The sequence below is a fragment of the Chrysochloris asiatica genome, unplaced genomic scaffold (genome assembly GCF_000296735.1).
Source record: "Chrysochloris asiatica unplaced genomic scaffold, ChrAsi1.0 scaffold00100, whole genome shotgun sequence".
Taxonomy (NCBI): domain Eukaryota; kingdom Metazoa; phylum Chordata; class Mammalia; order Afrosoricida; family Chrysochloridae; genus Chrysochloris; species Chrysochloris asiatica.
The window spans coordinates 8,756,456-8,776,988 of NW_006408618.1; positions in this window are offsets into that span (position 1 = coordinate 8,756,456).

The window sequence follows — 20,533 nt, forward strand, 5'->3', positions numbered from 1 at the left end:
TTATCCTGAAGAAACTGAAATATGTTTCTTTGTGATAAAGAGTCTCAGTGTCAGGTTTTTATGGGCTAAAATTTTTTTAATAAAAAGGAAATTAAAAAATAACCAGATCAGTGATTACCTACGGCAGTAAAAAAAAAAATTAAGGGACTATCTTTAATTACATTTGTGGGCTCCTAAATTCTAAAGGTTATTGGGGTCTAGCCTTCCTTGCATACCCTTTCCAAATCAAATAATTCTAGTTGTGTTCTATATTCCAAACACTGATGCCCCAAGCTTTTTCCTATGCTTTTATTAAATCTTCCTTCGTTCTACTGAAAGAAGAATCTTTCCCTGAAACTTTGGCTTCTCCCATCTTTAGGGGAGGACTAATGTGCCAGACTGCAAAGCCATTTGAACTGAAAAGGTCAGCAGTTCAAGCTCACCAGCTGCTCCTTGGAAACCTTACTCTACAGGGTTGCTATGGGTCGGAACCGACTTGATGGCACTTCACAACAACAAGTGACTTTATATGGAAATAAATACCCAAATAGTCACTAATTAAATTTAGGTTACATATCAGTTAGTTTTCTTTTTAAACTTGCTCTTTGTGGTAAAATTCACATAACAAAATTAACCATTTTAAAGTATATGATGGCATTTATGAGTTCACAGTGTTGTGCAACAATAGCTCTTAGGTAGTTCTGAAATATCTTTATCACCCCAAAAGGAAGCCCCATAATAATTAAGCAGCACCTCTCATTTCCTCATCTCCATCAGCCTTGGAACTAGCCCTAGTCTGCTTGTTTCTATGGATTTATATTTTTTAAGATTATGTGTAAATGAAATCATGTAGCAAATGACCCTTTGTTTCTGGCTTCTTTCACTTAGCATTCAAGATCTGTTCATGCTTTTGCACGTGCAAGCACATCATTCCTTTTCTTGGCTGAATAGTATTCCATTGTATGGCTATACAATATTTTGTTTATCCACATGAGTTAGCTTTTGCTGTATAGTCAACCACCCAAAACTTAAAGACTTAAAACTATATACCTAACAGATGACACTGGTTAGTGGCTCTTTTGGCCTGAGCTGGGATAGCATGTTTCTGTACTACTCTGTAAGACTGAGTTTGCTTCAACTCTCCAAGAGTTTGGGAGATGCAAAGTAAAAGCTGGGTAAATGGTTTTTGAATGGATGGATGGACGAATAAGTGATGTTACATGCATTTGACTCTTTATGAACATAGTACGTTAGAGACTCACCTTTGGAGAGCTGGAAGATTAGCTTACTTTCCCCAGTAATTTCCCCCCACTCTGAACTTAAAAGTTTATCAAGTTTATCTAGTGCATTCTATATACTAATTAGGCACAAGCCCAAACCTGCCTTTCCTGAGTATTTTATCACGTAAATCGTAAATAACTTCTCCCACTTTGCCTCTTCCTTCTTTCCTTTATATCTTTCATTCTTTCTGAGAAAAAAAGTGTTCTTAAAAATAAATGAAGTCTTCACCTCTCCATAGGAGGGACTAAAAAGTCACATTATAAGGTTATGGGAACTAGGAGAGAATTTAATCATTTTTGTAATCAATCACAGGTCATAATTTATGGATTCTAGAGTATAGCATGGCAACACTGATCACTAAATAGAAGAGAAATGCTGCTATTGCAAAAGAGAGCAGGGCACTTCTAATACTCTTCAATTAAGAAAAAAATTGTTCTTGGATGTCAGCAATTCTCAACCTAAAATAGATGCCTCTGCCCCAGTCGAACAGCCTTTAAGCTCTTTAAGATGCATTCATCACAGACTGAAGAAGTGACAGTCACACTCCGAAGAGGAAATCCCCAGACCAAAATAGTCATCTGTCATTTCTGGCAGGATGGCATGTGTGCTGGGAGGGGACGCATAGCTGCAGAGGATGACCCTGTTCTCAGTCACCACCCACTGCTCTGTGGTAGAAGTGGGGGACAGGATCTGGAAACCTTGCAAAGACTGAGAAATGGAAAGAACCCCATTCTGTGAAAGTCTGTTTTAAATGAGCTTACTATCTTGTAGAGAGTAAATAATGGACGGCATGTGACTGGTAATGGAATTGGTCCTCTATTTAACTGAATAGAGCTGGATAGGATACTAAGTCCCCCACCCAGAACCTGACAGGAATGAAGTCATCAGACGCTGCCCACACTCTCAATTGTTGTTGTTAAGTGCTGTTGAGTCAGATCCATCTCAATGCGATCCTATACAGGGTTTCTGAAGAGAGACTGGTGAGCTTGAACTGACCCTGCAGTTCAAAGGGCTTTGTAGTCTTATGCATTAACCCACAGCGCCACACCAGGACACACACTCAATAGGATAAAGAAAGGGTTAAGCTGAATTGGTAAGTGGCCAAACCCAAACTCTCTGTGTGCGTCACCTTCAGAAAGGCCTTCTGACTTTTCCCTCCTTTACTCCCCATATTAGGTCACAGAGCTCTGGGCTTTCAACCTCTGCAGATTCTATGAGCTCCTTTGGCTTCCTCATCACCTTAGCTCATGCTCTCATTGTTATTGCTCACACTCTTAACTGAGCTTCTTTCTAAAACACAGTACTAGCCATGTTAATGCCATCCCACTTCTTGGTTCCACAGAGCTCTTAGCATCATTTCAGATGATTAAGGTATGCTCTCCCCTATTTATCTGTTCTCCCTTTCACCACAATATGCTGCTTTATGCTCCAAGTCTTTGCACATAGCATTCCTTTTTCCAGGAAAACACTCTCTCCACCTCCATGTAATCCAAGTTTTACTAATGCTTCTAAATTCAGCTCAAGCATCACCTTTCCAAGAAACATTGCTTTAGTTTTCTTATCTGACATAGGTGATGCTACTCCTCTGTGCTCCTTGGGCAGCACTGACTAGTGCTTCATAGCTTTGCCATGTTACACTGAAATGGGTGGTCTGTCTCGGCCTCTGCTCCATGAGATTGTATTTTACTTAATTTCCCAAGTATCTGGAATATGATATTATTAATAATACACGCAAGTTATATAAGTATAAATATAAATATAAAAATTTGCTGAAGATAATTCATAAATGGCTGCAAGTATAGGCCAGATTCAGAGGAAGGCATGGAACTAGGTATGTCATTGCTGATGTCACATGGATCTTGGCTGAAAGGAGAGAACACCAGAAAGATGTTTACTTGTGCTTTATTGACTCTGCAAACTCTTTGGACTGTGTGGATCATGACAAGCTATGGATAACATTGCAAAGAATGGGTGTTCCAGCACATTTCATTGTGTTCATAAGGAACCTGTCCATGAACCAAGAGACAGTCATTTGAACAGAACAAGGGGAAACTGAATAGTTTAAAATTAGAAAAGGTGTGTGCCAGGGTTGTATTCATTCTCCATATTTTTCAATCTGTATGCTATGCAAATAATTCAAGAAACTGGATTATATGCAGAACATGGCATCAGGATTGGAAGAAGACTCATTAACAGACTACAATATGCAGATGATACAACCTTGCTTGCTGAAAGCAAACAGGACTTAAAATACTTGCTAATGAAGATCAAAGATAACAGTTTTCAGTATGGATCACACCTCAATGTAAAGAAAACAAAAATCCTCACAATGGGAACAATAAACAACATCAAGGAGAAAAAATTAAAGTTGTCAAAGACTATTTTACTTGGGTCCACAACCAACACTCGTTTGTTTTGTTTGTTTGTTTGTTTTTTGGCAGTAGCCAAAAAAATAAAATGACATATTGCACTAAGCAGATCTGCTGCACAAGACCTGTTTAAAGTGCTCAAGACCTGGATATCATTTTGAGTATTAAGGTATGCCTGACCCAAGCCATGGTATTTTCCATAGCCTCATATTCATGTGAAAGTTGGACAGCAAATAAGGAAGACTGTGTAAAAATTGATGCATATGAGTTGTGGTGTTGTAGAGGAATACTGAAGTTACCATGGACTCTCAGAACAAACAAGACTATGTTAGAAGAAGTACTACTGGAGTGTTCCTTAGAAGCCTAGATGGTGAGATTTCATCACTCATATTTCAGACACATTATCCCAAGGGACCAGTCCCTAGAGAAAGACACCATGCTTGGTAAAATGAAGGGTCAGTGAAAAAAAAAAAAAAGAGGAAGACCTCCAGTGAGATGGATTGGCACAGTGACAGCAGCAATGTGCTCAAGCATAATGACAATTGTGAGGATGGCACAGGACCACGCAGTCTTTCATCCTGTTGTGCATAGGAATCAACTCGATATTACCTAACAACAACAATTTGGGAGTCACAAATAAAAACTGGCTAGATAGGTTTAGAATTAATGAAGGGAAGAATAAGTGAAGCTATATCTGCCCTTGGCTGTTTTTGGACACTGTGTGGTATAGAACTAACTCTTGGAGAATTGTGCGTCTTTTTTTTTTTTTTAATAATTCCTCACTTTTTAATTTATCTGATACATTCTGTCTTCACCTGAGACACACACCTAGACATTCCCTAACAAGCAGCTCATGAAACTTCTCTCAAACCATTCTTTCCTCTTTTTCTTTTAAAAATTCCCATTCTGTTAGTGACTTGAGAGAAAGGGAACAAAAGCCCAGATAATATCGTTTACAATTAAGTGGAAATAGCTAAAGATAGTAACACCTGTAATTATATAGTTCTTAACAATTTGTGGAGTCCAGGGTGGCACAATTAGGTGCTCAGCTGGTAACCAAGAAGTGCCTTGGAAGGAAGACCTGGTGATGTACTTCTAAAAAAATCAGCCATTGAAAACCCAATGGAGCATAGTTCTTCTCAGGCACACATGAAGTGATCATGATGCAGATAAACTCTATAACAACTGCTTTGTTTACAGTTCATGAAACTCCTACCTTCATTATCTTTTATTCTTACAAGAATCCAGACAGCTACTCTCATCTCATTTTATACCTTAAAAAACTTCAAGTAAGTGGTTTTGTAATTTTTCCAGGGTCACATAAATAATAAATAGAACCAAAATTTCAATTCAGAGTTTCAGATTTTTTTCAATGACATTTTCCCAAAGAATATTCTTGGATGGCTAAACAAAACCATAAATCTAAAATAAATGCATTAGTACTGTTGGAGTTAGACTACAGGCAGAATTATCTCCCTTGTTAGGTGCTATGTAGTCAACTCATCTAGTCCTGGTGTGGCACTGTAGTGGGGTAATGTGCTGGAATGCAAAGTCACTTTGAACTTCAAGGTTGGTGGTTCAAGCCCACCACTTACTCCTCGGAAATTCTATACAGTGTTGCTATGGGCGGGACTGACTCGATGGCACTTAACAACAAGTCAACTCATAGTGATCCTATGCACAACAAAACAAAACACTGCCCAGTCTTGAGACATCCTCACAATTCTTACAATGCTTGAGCCCATTGCTGCTACCACTGTGACAATCCATTCATTTTGTGGTGGTTTTCCTCTTTTTACTGACCCCCGCTTTACCACACATGATGTCCTTTTCCAGTAACTGGTGCCCCTGATAATATGTCTCAAGAATGAGAAAAGAAGTCTCATCACCATGGCTTTTGAGGGTCAATCTGGGTATACTTCTTCCAAGACAGATTTGCTTGACCTTTTGGCAGTTCATGGCACTTTCAGAATTCTTCTCCAACACCATAACTCAAATGGATCAATTCTTCGGCAGTCTTTTTTATTCATTTTCCAACTTTCACATACATAAGAGGCTATTAAAATATCATGCTTTGGTCAGGCACAGCTTAGTCCTCAATCTGATATTTTAGCTTTTGAACACTTTAAAAAGGTCTTGTGCAACAGATTTGCTTAATGCACTATGGAATTTGATTTTTTAGCTACTGCTTACATGAGTGTTGATTGTGGACACAAGTAAAATGTTATCTTTGACAACTTCAATCTTTTCTCCATTTATCATGATGGTATTTATTAGTCCAGTTTTGAGGATTTTTGTTTTCCTCACATTGAGTTACAATCCATACTGATTGTTGTAATCTTTGATCTGCATCAGCATGTTAAGTCCTCTTTGCTTCCAAGCAAAGTTGTATCATCTGCATATTGAAGCTTGTTAATGATTCTTTTGTTATCTTCTCAGATTATTTGTTCAGCATTGTTGTTGTCAAGTGCTGTCAAGTGGTTCTGACTCACAGTGACTCTGTATAGTATTTCTGAGGAGTGGCTGGTGAATTTGAACTGCTGACCTCGTGGTTCTCAGGACAGTGCTTATCCTATAGTGCCACAGCAGGACTCCATTTGCTCAACATATAGATTGAATAAACATAGTGAAAGAATGCAATTGTAGTACACAATTTTCCTGAATTAAAACCATTCTGTATCCCCTTGTTCTATTCTAAAGATTGCCCCTTGGTCTATGCACATTTTCTTCATGAGCACAATTAAGTGTGCTGGAATACCTCTTCTTAGCAATGCTGTCCACAGTTTGTAATGATCCACACACTCAAATGCATTTGCGTAAACAATAAAGCACAAGTAAAAATCTTTCTGGTAATCTCTGCTTTCAGCCAAGAACCATCTGATGTCAGCAATGATATTCCTAGTTCCACAGCTTCTTCTAAATGTGACTGGAATTTCTGGCATTTTCCCTATCAATGTACTGTTTCAACCATTTCTGAATTATCTTCAGTAAAATTTTACTTGCATGTGATACTAAGGATATTGATTGAAGGTTTTCCACATTCCACTGGGTTACATCTCTTCGGAATTGGCAAAAATATGGATCTCTTCCAACTGATTGGCCAGGTAGCTGTCTTCCAAATTTCTCAGCATAGACCAATGAGAACCTCCAGTACTGCAACAGTTTGTTGAAAGATTTCAATTTGTATTCGTGAATGTCTAGAGCCTGTTTTTCACCAATGCCTTCAGTATACCTTGGACTTCTTCCTTCAGTACCATCATTTTTTGATCAGATGCTATCTTTTGAGATGTTGATCACTGACCATTTCTTTTTGGTATAGTGACTTGGTATATTCCTTCCATCTTCTTTTGATGTTTCCTGATCATTCAATATTTTGCTTAATATTTCAAATCAAGGCTTTCATTTTTTTTCATCAGTTTATTCAGCTTAAGAAATGCCAAGCATGCACTTTCTTTTTGGTTTTCTAACTCCAGGTTTTTGTACACTTCATTTTAGTACTTGACTTTATCTTCTTGAACTGTCCTCTGAAATATTCTGTTCAGTTCTTTGATTACTAATTTCTTCCATTCACTTTAGCATCTCTACATGGGAGAGCAAGTTTCAGAGTCTCTTCTGGCATTGATTTTGTTTCTTTTCTTACTTTTCCTGTTCTTTTTCTAAATGACTTTTTGCTTTCTTCCTGTTTGGTGATTTTGATGTCTTTCTACAGCTCTTCTGATCTTCGGTCATTAGTATCTAATCCACCAAATCTGTTCTTGATATGCTCTCTAAATTCAAGTGTAATATTCAAAGCCATAGTTTGGCTCTCATGGACTTTATCTTCAGCTTCATCCTGAATTTGCATATGAGCAACTGATGATCTGTCCACTGTTGGTCACTGACCTTGTTTTGGCTGGTGCTATTGAGCTTTGCATCACCTCTTCCCACTGATACAGTGAATTTGTATAGTTGATCTGGTAAGGTCCATGTGTGTGATATTTAAGGTAGGTATTTGTAATGAATAATGAATGGAAAACTCTCATCATGTGATCTCTAGCATGATCACATAATAAGACCATATTTTCTAACTACTGATCTTTACTCATTCTTTACAACTTTTCCATTCAATCACCAGTAATTATCAATACATTCTGATTATATGTTTGATAAATGTCAGAATAAATAAGTTAGTAGAAGTTTTCAATTTCATCATCTTTGGTTCTAGTAGTTGGTACATAATTTTGAACAATAGTGGTATTAACTGGTCTTCCTTGTAGGCACGTGGGTATTTTCCTATCAAAGACAGTACTGCATTTAAAAATAGATCTTGAAATGTTCTTTTTTGACAATGAATGTGAAGTCATTCCTTTTGAATTTGTCATTCCTGGCATAGTAAACCATATGATTATCAAATTCAATCTGAGTGATACCAGTTCATTTCAGCTCACTAATGCCCAGGATATTGGTCTTCATGTGTTGCATTCCCTTTTGACAACTTCCAATTTTCCTAGATTTATAATTTATACATTCCATGTTCTGATTATTAATGGATGCTTACAGCTGTTTCTCCTCATTTTGTATTGTACCCTATCAACAAACGAAGGCCCCAAAGCATTTCTCCATTCACATCATCCTGGTCAACTCTACTTTGAGGAGGCAACTCTTCCCCAGTCATATTTTGAGTGATATCCCACCTGAGGTGCTCATCTTCTGGCACAATACCTGACAATATTATTTTAATGTTTCATCTTCTGACACTATATCTGACAGTGGTGGTGGTGGTGTGCCGTGAAGTTGGTTCCAACTCATAGTGCCCCTGTATAGGGTTTCTGAGGCTGTCAGTCTTTACGGGAGCAGAAAGCCTCTTCTTTCTTCTACAAAACAGCTGGTAGTTTCAGAGTGTTGACCTTGAGGTTAGCTGTCTGACTTGTGGCCACTATGCTACTAGAGCTCCTGATATCAAGACAGTGTTCTGCTGTTATTCATAAGGTTTTCAATGCCTAAACGTTCTCTCCTTCTTGTTCTGTTTTAGTCTGAAAGCTCCACTGAAACCTAGTCAAGCAGTGTTATACCTTCCAGCATCACAGCAACATTGAATATACTACAGGACAACAAACTGACAGATGAATGGTAGAGGGTTTCCCTAGAATTCACCAAATAATACTTTTAGGCTACTACCTCGCCCCCCTATATCTATAGTTGATCAGGTCTAGAGGTAAGATAAGAAAGATACTGTGATTCCTATGGAGTCAGAGTATTAGTCTAGAAGTAACACTCATGGAATGAGAGATATTAGAAATTTTTTGCATAATCGCATTAATATGTTGATTAGGATCTTGACTGATGCCCTCAGGTCCATGGCCTCTCCATTATAAACCTGCAGTTTTTTCATCACAGAGGGATTTCTTCCAGAGTCTGCATTCTGGTCTGTGACATGGTGGCTTCCACTGAAGAGCCCTGTCCTGCTCTGGGACTCATTCAAAGCGCTGGGCCTTTTGTATTACCTGAATGTAGGTGGGTGCAGTATTCCCAGATGTGAAATATGCTGCTTAGTATAGTGGTTCCAAATTGGGCTGCTAACATCAAGGTTGGCAGTTCAAAACTACCAGCCATTCCATGGGAGAAAGATGAGGTTTTCTGCTCTAGGAGAGATTTATAGCCTTGAAAACCTTGTGCAGGGTCACTATGAGTTGGAACCAACTCCACGGTACAACAACAAGAACCTGGAAAGATTTAAAGGAATTTTTCTTCTTTCTCTGTGATATGAGGAGCAAGAATTCATATTTAATTTGGAAGTTATATTCTAGAGTGCTTCTAACCACTGGACACCTGCAATTTTTACTGATCTTTCAAGTTCCTCAATATTCATAGCTTTCTTCTTCTATCATCTGGTGTGTTACCAAAGTCTCCAACATGCTAATCACGTCTTACTTACCTTGTCTGATTAGCATAATGTCTTTGGTGTACTGTTGTTGTTGTTGTTAAGTGCCATCAAGTCAGTTCTGACTTATAGTGACCCTTATAGTGTTTCCAAGGAATGGGTGGTGAGCTTGAACCACAGACCTTGCGTTTCAAATCAACCTTGCAGTCCAGCGCATTAACCCACAGCACCACATCAGGACTCCTTGGTATGATATTCTTTGATAAGCTATATCATACTCAGTATACCAGTAAGATATTCTTTGGGTTGTCCAGATGGTCATTATCTGTTTGAACTATATTATAGCAGGGATGGAAGAATTAACACAGCACTGCATGTAAAACACAAATATATAATGTTATCCAGTCCATATGAATGCAAACTGTTTCTAATCTTCTTTTCTAACAGCCATAGGAAACCCCATACTCACCAAACTGCATTCCATGTACTTGAGACTACATGGACCTATTTAAGCAAGGAATAGCTCATGTGGTATGTCAACGCAATTGTTGTTACAATTTAGTTGAATATTTAGTAGGATTAGTGTGGTTTTTCTACAGGGATGAGACTGGTGCTTAAATGGAAATATGATGGACTCATTGCTGAGTCCTTCAGATTGTTAATGACAGTACTGATTTCTGCCTTCTTCAGCACCCCTGGAATGTGATCTTCTATAATTTACATTTTGTTAAGGGGATGGGATGTTTCACATGCTTACACTTAACTTTTCCACAATGACACCTCTTACTCTATAGACCAAGGATCCAGTGTGAAGGTCTCAAAAATTACCTACTATTTCTAGCCCAATTATCACAGAATGATTTAGGAAATGTCTTAGTTATCTAGTGCTGCTATAACAGAAATACTACAAGTGAGTAGCTTTAACAAAAAACATTTATTCTTTCACAATTTAGGAGGCTACAAGTCTGAATTCAGAGCACCCACGCTGGAGAAAGGTCCTTGTCTCCTTTCAGCATCTGTAGGCCCAGTATTCCTGTGAGATCTTGTGTGTCTTGGCATCAGTCTTCCTCTGGATCTAGGAGCTTTACAGTGCAAGGACCCCAGGTCCAGAGGACACACTCCACTCCTAGTTCTTTTTATTTGGTGGCAATTAAGTCTCTCTGAACTAAGCTTGTTTGTTTAATCTCTTTTATATCTCAAGAGATTGACTCAAAACACAGCCTAATCCTGTAGGTTGCATCCCGCCTCATTAACATCATCTTGTTTTTGTTGTTAAGTGCCCTTGAATTCATTCTGACTGATAGTAACCCTGGCTTTAAATCTTAATGGGTGTAGAAAGCCCCACATTTCTCCCATGGAGCACCTGGTGGGCATGAACCATAGACATTGTGGTTTGCAGACCAGTGCTTATCATATGGAGCCACCAAACTCCCCCATTAACAACATCTTGCTATGGTTAGGTGTCAGTGAGTCAGTTCCAACACACAGCAACGTTATGCACAACAAAACACAATACTACCAGGTCCTGCATCATCCTCACAATCATTGTTAAGCTTGAACTCATTCCTGCTGCCACTGTGCCAATACAACTTGTTTGGGGTCTTCCTATTTTTTGTTGAACTTAACCTAGCATAATTTCCTTCTCTAGGGACTGGTCCTTCCTGATATGTCTGAAGTAGAAGAGATGAAATCTCACATCCTGGCTTCCAAAGAACATTCTGTCTGCATTTCTTCCAACACAGATTTGTTTGTTCTTTTAGTAGTCCATGGTACTATTGATATTCTTCTCCAATACTTTAACTCAAATAAACCTATTCTTCCATGGTCTTCCTTATACACTGTCCAACTTTCACAAGCATATGAAGGTATTTAAAATACCATGGCTTGAGCCAGGTGCACCTTATTCCTCAAACTGATAGATCTTAAACACTTTAAAAAGGTCTTGTGCAGCAGTTTTCCTAATGCAATATGCTGTTTTATTTCTTGACTACTGTTTCCATGAGTGATGATCGTGTATCTAAGCAAAATAAAATGCTTCACAACTTCAGTCTTTTCTCCATTTATAATGAAACTGTTTATTGGCCCAGTGGTGAGGATTTTTGTTTTCTTTACATTGAGGTACAACCCATACTGAAGACTGTGGTCTTTAATCTGCATGAGTAAGTATTTTAGGTTCTCTTCCCTTTCAGTAAGCAAGGCTGTATTATCTGCATATCTCAGGTTGTTTATGAGTCTTTCTTCAATCCTGATTCCAAGTTTGTTTGTTTGTTTTTTCTTTCATGTAGTTCAGCTTCTCAGATTATTCAGCATACAGGTTGAATAAATTTGATGAAAGAATATAATCCTGGTACACACATTTCTAGATTTTAAATCATTCAGTATCCCCTTGTTCTGTCTGAATGACAACTCTTAGTCTATGTACAGGTTCCTCATGAGAACAATTAAATGTTCTGGAATATACGCCACAGTGTTGTCCATAACTTCTCAAGATTCATACAGTTGGAAATCTTTGCATGATCACTAAATCACAGATAAACATCTTTTTGGTATCCTCTGCTTTCAACCCAGATCCATCTAATTTCAATCTGATGTCAGCAATGATATTCCTCATTCCACGTTTTCATCTGAATCTGGCTTGAACTTCTGACAGTTCCCTGTCAATGTATGGTTACAGCCATTTTTGAGCTATCTTTAGCAAAATTTTATTTGCATGTGATGTTAATGATATTGCCCAATGATTTCTGCATTCCACTGTGTCATTTCTCTTTGGAATGGGCACAGATATGGATCTCTTCTAATCATTCGACCAGGTAGCTGCCTTCCAAATTTCTTGACATAGATAAGTGAGTGTCTCCAACGCTGCATCAGTTTGTTGAAAGATTTCAACTTATATTCCATCAATTCCCAAAGCCTTATTCTTTGCCAATACCTTCAATATACCTTGGACCTCTTCCTTCAGTATCATTAGCTCTTGATCATAAGCTGTCTCTTGAAATGTTTGAGTATCAATCATTTCTTTTTGGTACAGTGACTCCATATATTTCTTCTATCTTCTTTTGATGTTTTCTGCACCGTTCAATATTTTGCCCATAGAATTCTTAAATATTGAAAGTTGAAGCTTGAATTGTTGTCTTCAGTTCTTTCATAATGAGAAATGCTGAGTGTGTTCTTCCTTTTTCGTTTTGTATCATCATAGAAGTATTTACAAAACATAGGATTATTATATCAGATAATGGCTTGTCAAATCAAATCACATCATAGGGAAACTATTGCATCATATTAGATAACATCATGGGGAATTATTACATCATAACTGCTTAACCACTGAGAATCCTGGCTCAGCCAAGTTGACACAAAACCCTAAGCATCACAGGAACCCCAATGAACTAGACATTTGTCACAAGTCCACTCAATACCTAGGACACACATGTCTTTATCTTGAACAAAGAGGCTATGAAGACATTGCATATATCTAAATAACATTGTCAACTCCAACCCCATGTTAAACATTGCTTGAAATATCTGGATAGTCATTTTTATCCCAGTGTTCCTGAGTAAAACTCTACAGGTCCGTTAGCATAAAAACTAAAGGAATCATTGCTTTTTACCTCTGCCATGGTGTTGCAGTCTTTAATCCTCGAAGATCCACCTTCTCTTCAAATCACTGGGTTCAAGATCCAAAATCAGGCTCAGCTCCAGAAACTGCAAGGAATTACTTTTTAAAAATTTGTATTGATCATCAGCCTCCTGATGCTATATCCTTGATTTCTTCTGATGACCCACTTATTTTTCCCATAGAGAATCCATGATCTCTTAACAATCAATAGCTCTCTGCAGATCAGATGCTCTTAACTGCCACTCTACCTCGATGCTCTTTATGAAAATTATATCCACCTGGCTTGTTAAGCCTGTTAAGCACTACCACCTGGACTGTATTGATTGAGGGTTCCAATAATCCCACTGCTATCACTGAGCTTTGTTCTGTGAATTTTGCCCTGTAATGGTCTCTCCTACTATTATCCAGGTCTATGAATGAGGGCTATTACTGAATTTCTCATGATGTTGGTGATCCTCTTATCAGTTCTTTCCTTATGGACTTGGTCATTTATATACTGTCTAGGTCTTCTGTGTAATATACTCATCCAATAGAGTTTCTGGCTTTATATAGAATATCCACTTCAACATGCCTACTTTCCTGAGTAGTTTAATAACTTCCTCCATCATAACTTATTCCAAGGAAATTATAGCATTTCAGCCTCACTCAATATGGACATTACTTTTTCATGCTTTCAGAAACCATCCTAGTTACCAAGTTGCCATATCTCCTCTGGTCAGTCCTTGCCACAGTGTTAAGTAAGTCCTGTATCTCAAGAGAATTCTCCTAATTCAATAGAGTCTTTCCTTTTAGGTACAGTACACTCCTAGCTGCCAGTTATAGGAAGGGAGTCAGGGTAGATTTGAAGAGATGCACAAATTGGCACATAGAGAAGAGGTCTGCATTTTCTTCAAAATGAAAGAGGGGTTTTCTATCTCTTAATAGGAAGGGGTAGCCCACTTCTATAGACTCAGAGGATTTAGGGCATCTGGGGAATCAAGATTGTCAGAGGCATCAATCAAGAAGTCCTTATCCTATGTGTCAGTTTCCCCTTCCTTCACAACCAGAATCCTGACCTTGGCATAACCGATCTGCCTTGGTTGGGAGGTTGACCTACTTTGGAGCTCAGTTACTCCATTATTTAAGCCCTGGTTCAATTCTTAAAGCTTTCTCTGACAGCCCACTACATGAGTTGAGAGTATCCTTATAGTCTGTCAAAAGAGTCCTCTGGGTTTCACACTTGGTTTTTCAATTGTTTGTTAATCATTCTCATTCTTTGCTTTTTTTTCTTATACCAAAGTCAGCTTTTCTTTTTTCTGTATAGGGTTTTATAATAAATATTTGAGACTTTAAGACCACAAAATCTTTCCCAACTACTGAACTTGCCTTTATAACATTAGAAAGCAGCTATGCACAACATGTCAATTACAAGGTTGTATCTCAATAAAAGATATCTACAAAAACAAAGAGCAGTGTGTAGAATTTTGCTCATGGGTCACAGTTTGCTGAACCCTATTCTAGTGCACAGAGTTCGGTACCAGCCATCCAATTCCATTGCTCTTCTAGTTACTACTTCTCCCATATTTCTCAAACTTTTGATATATAACACCAGCTAGTGCTTTTCCTTCCACAAGTATGCCATCCAACTCTGGCAAAGGTTTTATTCGTAGAACTGCCACCTTGTGCCAGAGACTATTTGTGCTCCACTAGCTAGGAGGTCATTATTGCCAGATGAATAGGAAGTCATCTAGCTCCAAAGCTCCATCTTATCACATGCTTATTCATACCACTCTTGGCACCAACTTTCACAGGCTGAGGTCTCTGGGAAGTCCACTAGGAGATGGAGTTTAATGTGGAGCATGCTCATTAGGGAAGTACCTGTGATAGCTAAACACACACCACACACACATACACACAAAAACATGATTGGGCAAGAGAGAGCTATGCTTTGATGCAAATCCAAATAAGAGCTGGGGCCAAGTCCACAGAAGTTCTGGGGCTAAAATGGTTCAACAGAGTTTTCTTGCATTGGACCAAAGTGGCTGAACTTTCTTACTTTTACCAATTATTAAATGTGGGTCACTTCAGGAAAAATATAGCCTAGAATGAGGTGGCTCTCTACAGTTGATAAGCCCCCTAAATGGCTGTCTGTGACTCTTGGAAAGGGCAACAAGTGATTCTTGGAAAGTGGACATGAGCAACACATTTCCAAGTCCATCACAGTCCTCTAAGCCTAGTCTTCCTACCACAGAACTCCCCCTTCCTGCTTTAGTCATTCTTTTTGGTCCTTCACCACTCACTCTGGCTTTGCTCCTGCCTTTTTTTCTGATTCTGGCTGCTGAACATTGAGTGGTATCTTTCATGAGGTCTGTGTCCCATACTGCTTCTGATTTCTACTGATTGTTGCTTCAACATTTTGTCAGGCTCTCACCATTGATTTTTTGTTTCTCTCAGAATCAAAGCCTTCCTTGATGCTGGTGTGTAGATTTTTGATAACTCTGTTTTGACCAATGTTGTTTCTGTGCTGCTGTTCCCATTGTGTTTATGTGAATGGTGAGAGGGTATGCACATAAGACTTTTAACAATAGCTACTTTTGACATGGAGTCTTGTGGCACCTTAGGATAAGCAATAGACTGCTAACCACAATGTTGAAGGTTCAAACCCACCAGTTGCTTCTTGGAAACCCATACAGAGTCACTATGAGTCAGAATCAACTCACCAGTCATTAACTACAACAGCAACAACTTTTAATTTCCAAAAATCAAATGATTACTGACTTATCGTGGGTGAGAGAAAATAAAATAAAAATAACCTCAAATTTAGGTATAAATAATCAGACATTAACAAGGTAGACTCCTATTGAGTGGCACCAACATAGCTATCCAGTTATAAGTAGGCTGCATTCAGCCCAGACTAATTTGTCCAGTGCCCTAGGATAACTCTTTCATATTACATTTCTTCCCTCCTGCCAGCCTTGGTGTGGTGTGGTGCTGTAGGATAAGTACTGGACTGCTAACCACAAGGTCAGTAGTTCAAATCCATCAGCTCCTTCTTGGAAACCCTAAACAGGATTACTATGAGTTGGAACTGACATGACAGCACTTCATAGCAACAACAACAGCCCTCCCGTTAGTATACTGAGCAACAGAGCCTTTACCTCCACTTATGTACCCTGGGGGTTTCATGACAATTAAAAGATGATCTTTGTTTTGTTTTGTTGCAACATTAATAAAAAGCACTGTTCTGAGAAATAGAATATTGCATGGAAGGAAGGAAAAGAGATTCAGGGGTAAAAGGAGCTATTAAGAGCAATTTCAGGATTGAAATACAGAGGAAAGAAAATAAAGCAAAATGAAAGTTGATGTGGAAGAAGCGGAATGGAAAAATAGTAAAGAATGGTGAAGAAGACACTAAAGAAAGAAAGAGGAGGAAAAAAGAAGAAAATAGTGAGGAGGAGATGGAGAAGAGAAGGGGAGAAATGGGGTTTGCATTAGAGCTTAAATTCTAAAGCACTTGTTTTATGCAAGGCTATGGTCTACAATGAATTTGAAACTACCAGCTGTTCCATGGGAGAAAGATGAGGCTTTTTGCTCCCATAAAGATTTACATTCTTGGAAACCCTGTGCAGGGTCACTATGAATCGGAACCGATTCCACAGCACATAAAAACAACAACAATGTTCTACAGTGAAAGCCATAACTCCATTTTGAATCTTGACATAACTCCAACAGCCATTTGAGTTCTTTATTTATTTTCTCAAGACTTGTTGTTGTTAAGTGCCCTAGAGTTGGTTCTGACCCATAGCAACCTTGTGTAGGGTTTCCAAGGCTGGTGAGCTTGAACTGCCGATCTTGCAGTTCAATTAGACTTTGCAATCCAATGCATTAACACACAGTGCCACTCCAGGAAAAACCAACAATATAATTATGCTTGGAAAAGTATGAGGGCAGTCCAGTTTTGGGCACTTTGTCCTCAGGAATACTGTGGTTGAAAGTAGATAAACTAGTATGCAGAAAGCATGCACATAGAACTAGGAAACTTGCCTGGGCATTTATTGAAAGTAGCCACTCAAACCCGTGTTATTAAATTAAGTTCAATAAAGGCTAATCAGACGTCTAAACAAGTAAGACCACCATCCCCTTTAATAGATCTTATCATATGAACTGTCCACCACTCATTTATCAATTTGCTATACTGTGGTAGCTTGTGTGTTGCTGTGATGCGGGAAGATATAACATCAGTATTTTAAATACCAACAAGGAAAACCATAGTGGACAGGTTCCAGCAGAGATCTCAGACTTAGACAAACTAGTAAGAAACAGATGCAGGTCACTTCTGAATGGATAGTTACTAAAAATCTCATGAATAGCAAGAGTATTGTCAAATATAATGCCAGAAGATGAACCCTTCAGGTTGGAGCACACTCAGAATATGACAGAGGGAGAACTGCCTTCTCAAAATAGATTTGGCCTTAATGTTGTAAATGGAGCAAAGCTCTCAGGACCTTCATGTGCTGATGGGGCACAACTCAAAATGAGAAGAAACAGCTGCAAACATCCATTAGTAATCAGAATGTGGAATGTATCAAGTATTTTTCTAGGAAAATTGGAAGTCATCAAAAATGAAATGGAACACATAAAGATCAATATCCTTGGAATAGTGGGCTGAAATGGACTGGTGTTGCCCATTTTGAATCAGACAATGATGTGGTTTTCTATGCCAGGAATGACAAATTCAAGAGGAATAGCATCAATTTCATCATCAAAAAGTGTATTTCAAGATCTACCTTAAGTACAATGCTGTCTGTGATGGGATAATATCTATATGTCTATGAGGAAGACAAGTTAATATCACTATTATTCAAATTTATGCACCAACCCCTAAAGCAAGTGATGATTAAATTGAAGACTTCTACCAAATTTTTCATTCTGAAATTCATCAAACATGCATCAAGATATATTGATAATTACTGATGATTGGAATTCAAAAATTGGAAAGAGGAAGGATCAATAGTTAGGAAATACGATATTAGTGATAGAAACAATGATGAAGTATAGAATTTCACAAGAAGTATTTCTTCATTGCAAATACCTTTTCAATAACATAAAAGACACCTATACACATGGACCTCACCAAATGTAATTAATATATAGGAATCAAATTGAATACATCTGTGGGAATATATTCATACATAAAGGGAGAAACTCAATATCATCAGACAAAACAAGGTCAGAGGCAGGCTATGGAACAGATCATAAATTGCTTATATGCAAGTTCAGACGGAAGCTTTTAATTTTCAAAGTGAAAATTAAAACAACTCCATGAGAGCTAAAATATTATTTTGAACATATACCACTTGAATTTAGAGGTCATCTCAAGATCTGATCTCATGCATTAGACACTAATCGAAGACTAGAAGAGTTGTGGGTTGACATCAAGAACATCTAACATGTAGTAAGCAAAAAGTCATTTAAAAGATAGAGAAGAAAGAAAAGACCAAAATGGATTTCAGAAGAGACTCTGAAACTTGCAATGTAGTGTAAATAAACTAAAACATGTGGAAGAAATGAGGAAGTAAAAGAACTGAACAGAAAATTTCAAAGGGCCATTCTAGAAGCAAAGTCAAATCTTATAATAAAATAGGCAAAGACCTAGAGTTAGAAAATCAAAAGGGAAGAAGTTGTTCAGTATTTATCAAGCTAAAAGAACTGAAGAAATCTACTTACAATAGTTAAGGAATCTATGGGGAAAATATTGAATGATGCAGGAAGTATCAAAAGAAGATAGAAGCAATAAAAAAAGAATTAGTGTTGTTAGGAGTTGATTCTGACTCATACAGACCCTGTATGTGTATAGGGTTTCTGAAGAGTTTGAATTGCAACCTTACTGTTTAAATTGACTTTGAGTCCAGTGGTTGTCTTACAGCCACATCAGGTCTCCATACACAGAGTAGCTGTACCACAAAGAAGTGGTTGATGCTAAAATATTTCACCACCACTCATCTGTCAGTTTGTCATATTGTGATGACTTGAGTGTAGCTTTGATGCTGGAAACTATGCCACTAGTATTTTACACACTAGCAGAGTCACCCAACAGGAAGATAGACTAGGAAGAAGGGAGGTCTACTACTTCTGAATATTTGGCCACTGAAAACCTTATAAATAGCAGTGGAACACTGACAGACAGACCCAGAATATTGCATATTGAAACATTATGAATAGCACCAGAAGATTGTCAGATATAGTGTCAGAAGATGAGATCCTCAGGTTGGAAGACACTCAAAATATGCCTGGGGAAGAGCTGCCTCCTCAAAGTAGAGTTGAATACAATGACACAGTGGAATAAAGCTTTTGGGACCTTCATTTGCTGATAGTACACAACTCAAAATGAGGAGAAACAGTTGTAAACATCCATTCATAGTTAGAACACGGCATGTACAATGTATGAATCTAGAAAAATTGGATGTTAGCAAAAATTAAATGAATCATACAAAGATTGAGCTGAAATGGACTGATATCAGCCATAATGAATCTCACAATCATATGATTTACTGTTCTGGAAATGACTAATTGAAGAGGAATGATGTTGCATTAATTATCAAAAAGAACATTTCAAGATCTATCTTGAATTATAATGCTGTATGTGACAGGATGATACCCATACACCTACAAGGAAAACCAGTTGGGTAATTAAGGTTCTGTGTTAACTTGATTGAGCCAGGATTCCTAGCTGTTTGACAGTTGCTAGTTAATTCTATGATGATTGGCTATGAGCAGTCAGTCAACTGAAAGGGTATTTCCTTGGAGGTGTAGCGTGCTCTCAATATAATGGACTTGTAGGAAAGACTAGCTCTCTTCTCTGTTGGATCTGTATCTCACATCTGGGTTGTCCTCCAACCTCCAGTTCTTTGAACCTAAGCGATTGGCCCACTGTATTGTGTGTTTGCCTTCTGAATCTGCCCACCAAGTTCCCTGGAAATCTGGACACCCACCGGAGGGCCCTGCACACCTGCTTTTGTTGCCCAGGTTCATGTGCTCCATGCTGCCAGTTCTGCAGTATGCCTGACCAGGCCTTTGTTACCCATTACCCTACTGCCACACCTGTTCCAGTGTTGAGGTCCTGCTCGACTTAGGATTCCTGCCTTTCAGGCCCCCAACCACCAATTTTGGTTCACCTGGTCTGCACTTGGAAACTTGGAACTCTCCTATCTCTACAACTGTGAACTATTTCCTTGATATATATATAAGGAGCTCTGGTAGCCTAGTGGTTATGAATTGGGCTTCCAATCTCACAGTCAGCAGTTCAAAACTACCAGCTGTTCCAAGGGACAAAGATGATGCTTTCTGCTTTTGTACAGATTTACAGCCTTGGAAACCCTGTACCAGTCACTATGAGTTGGAACTGACTCCATGACACATAACAACAACAATAACAAATATATATATAAA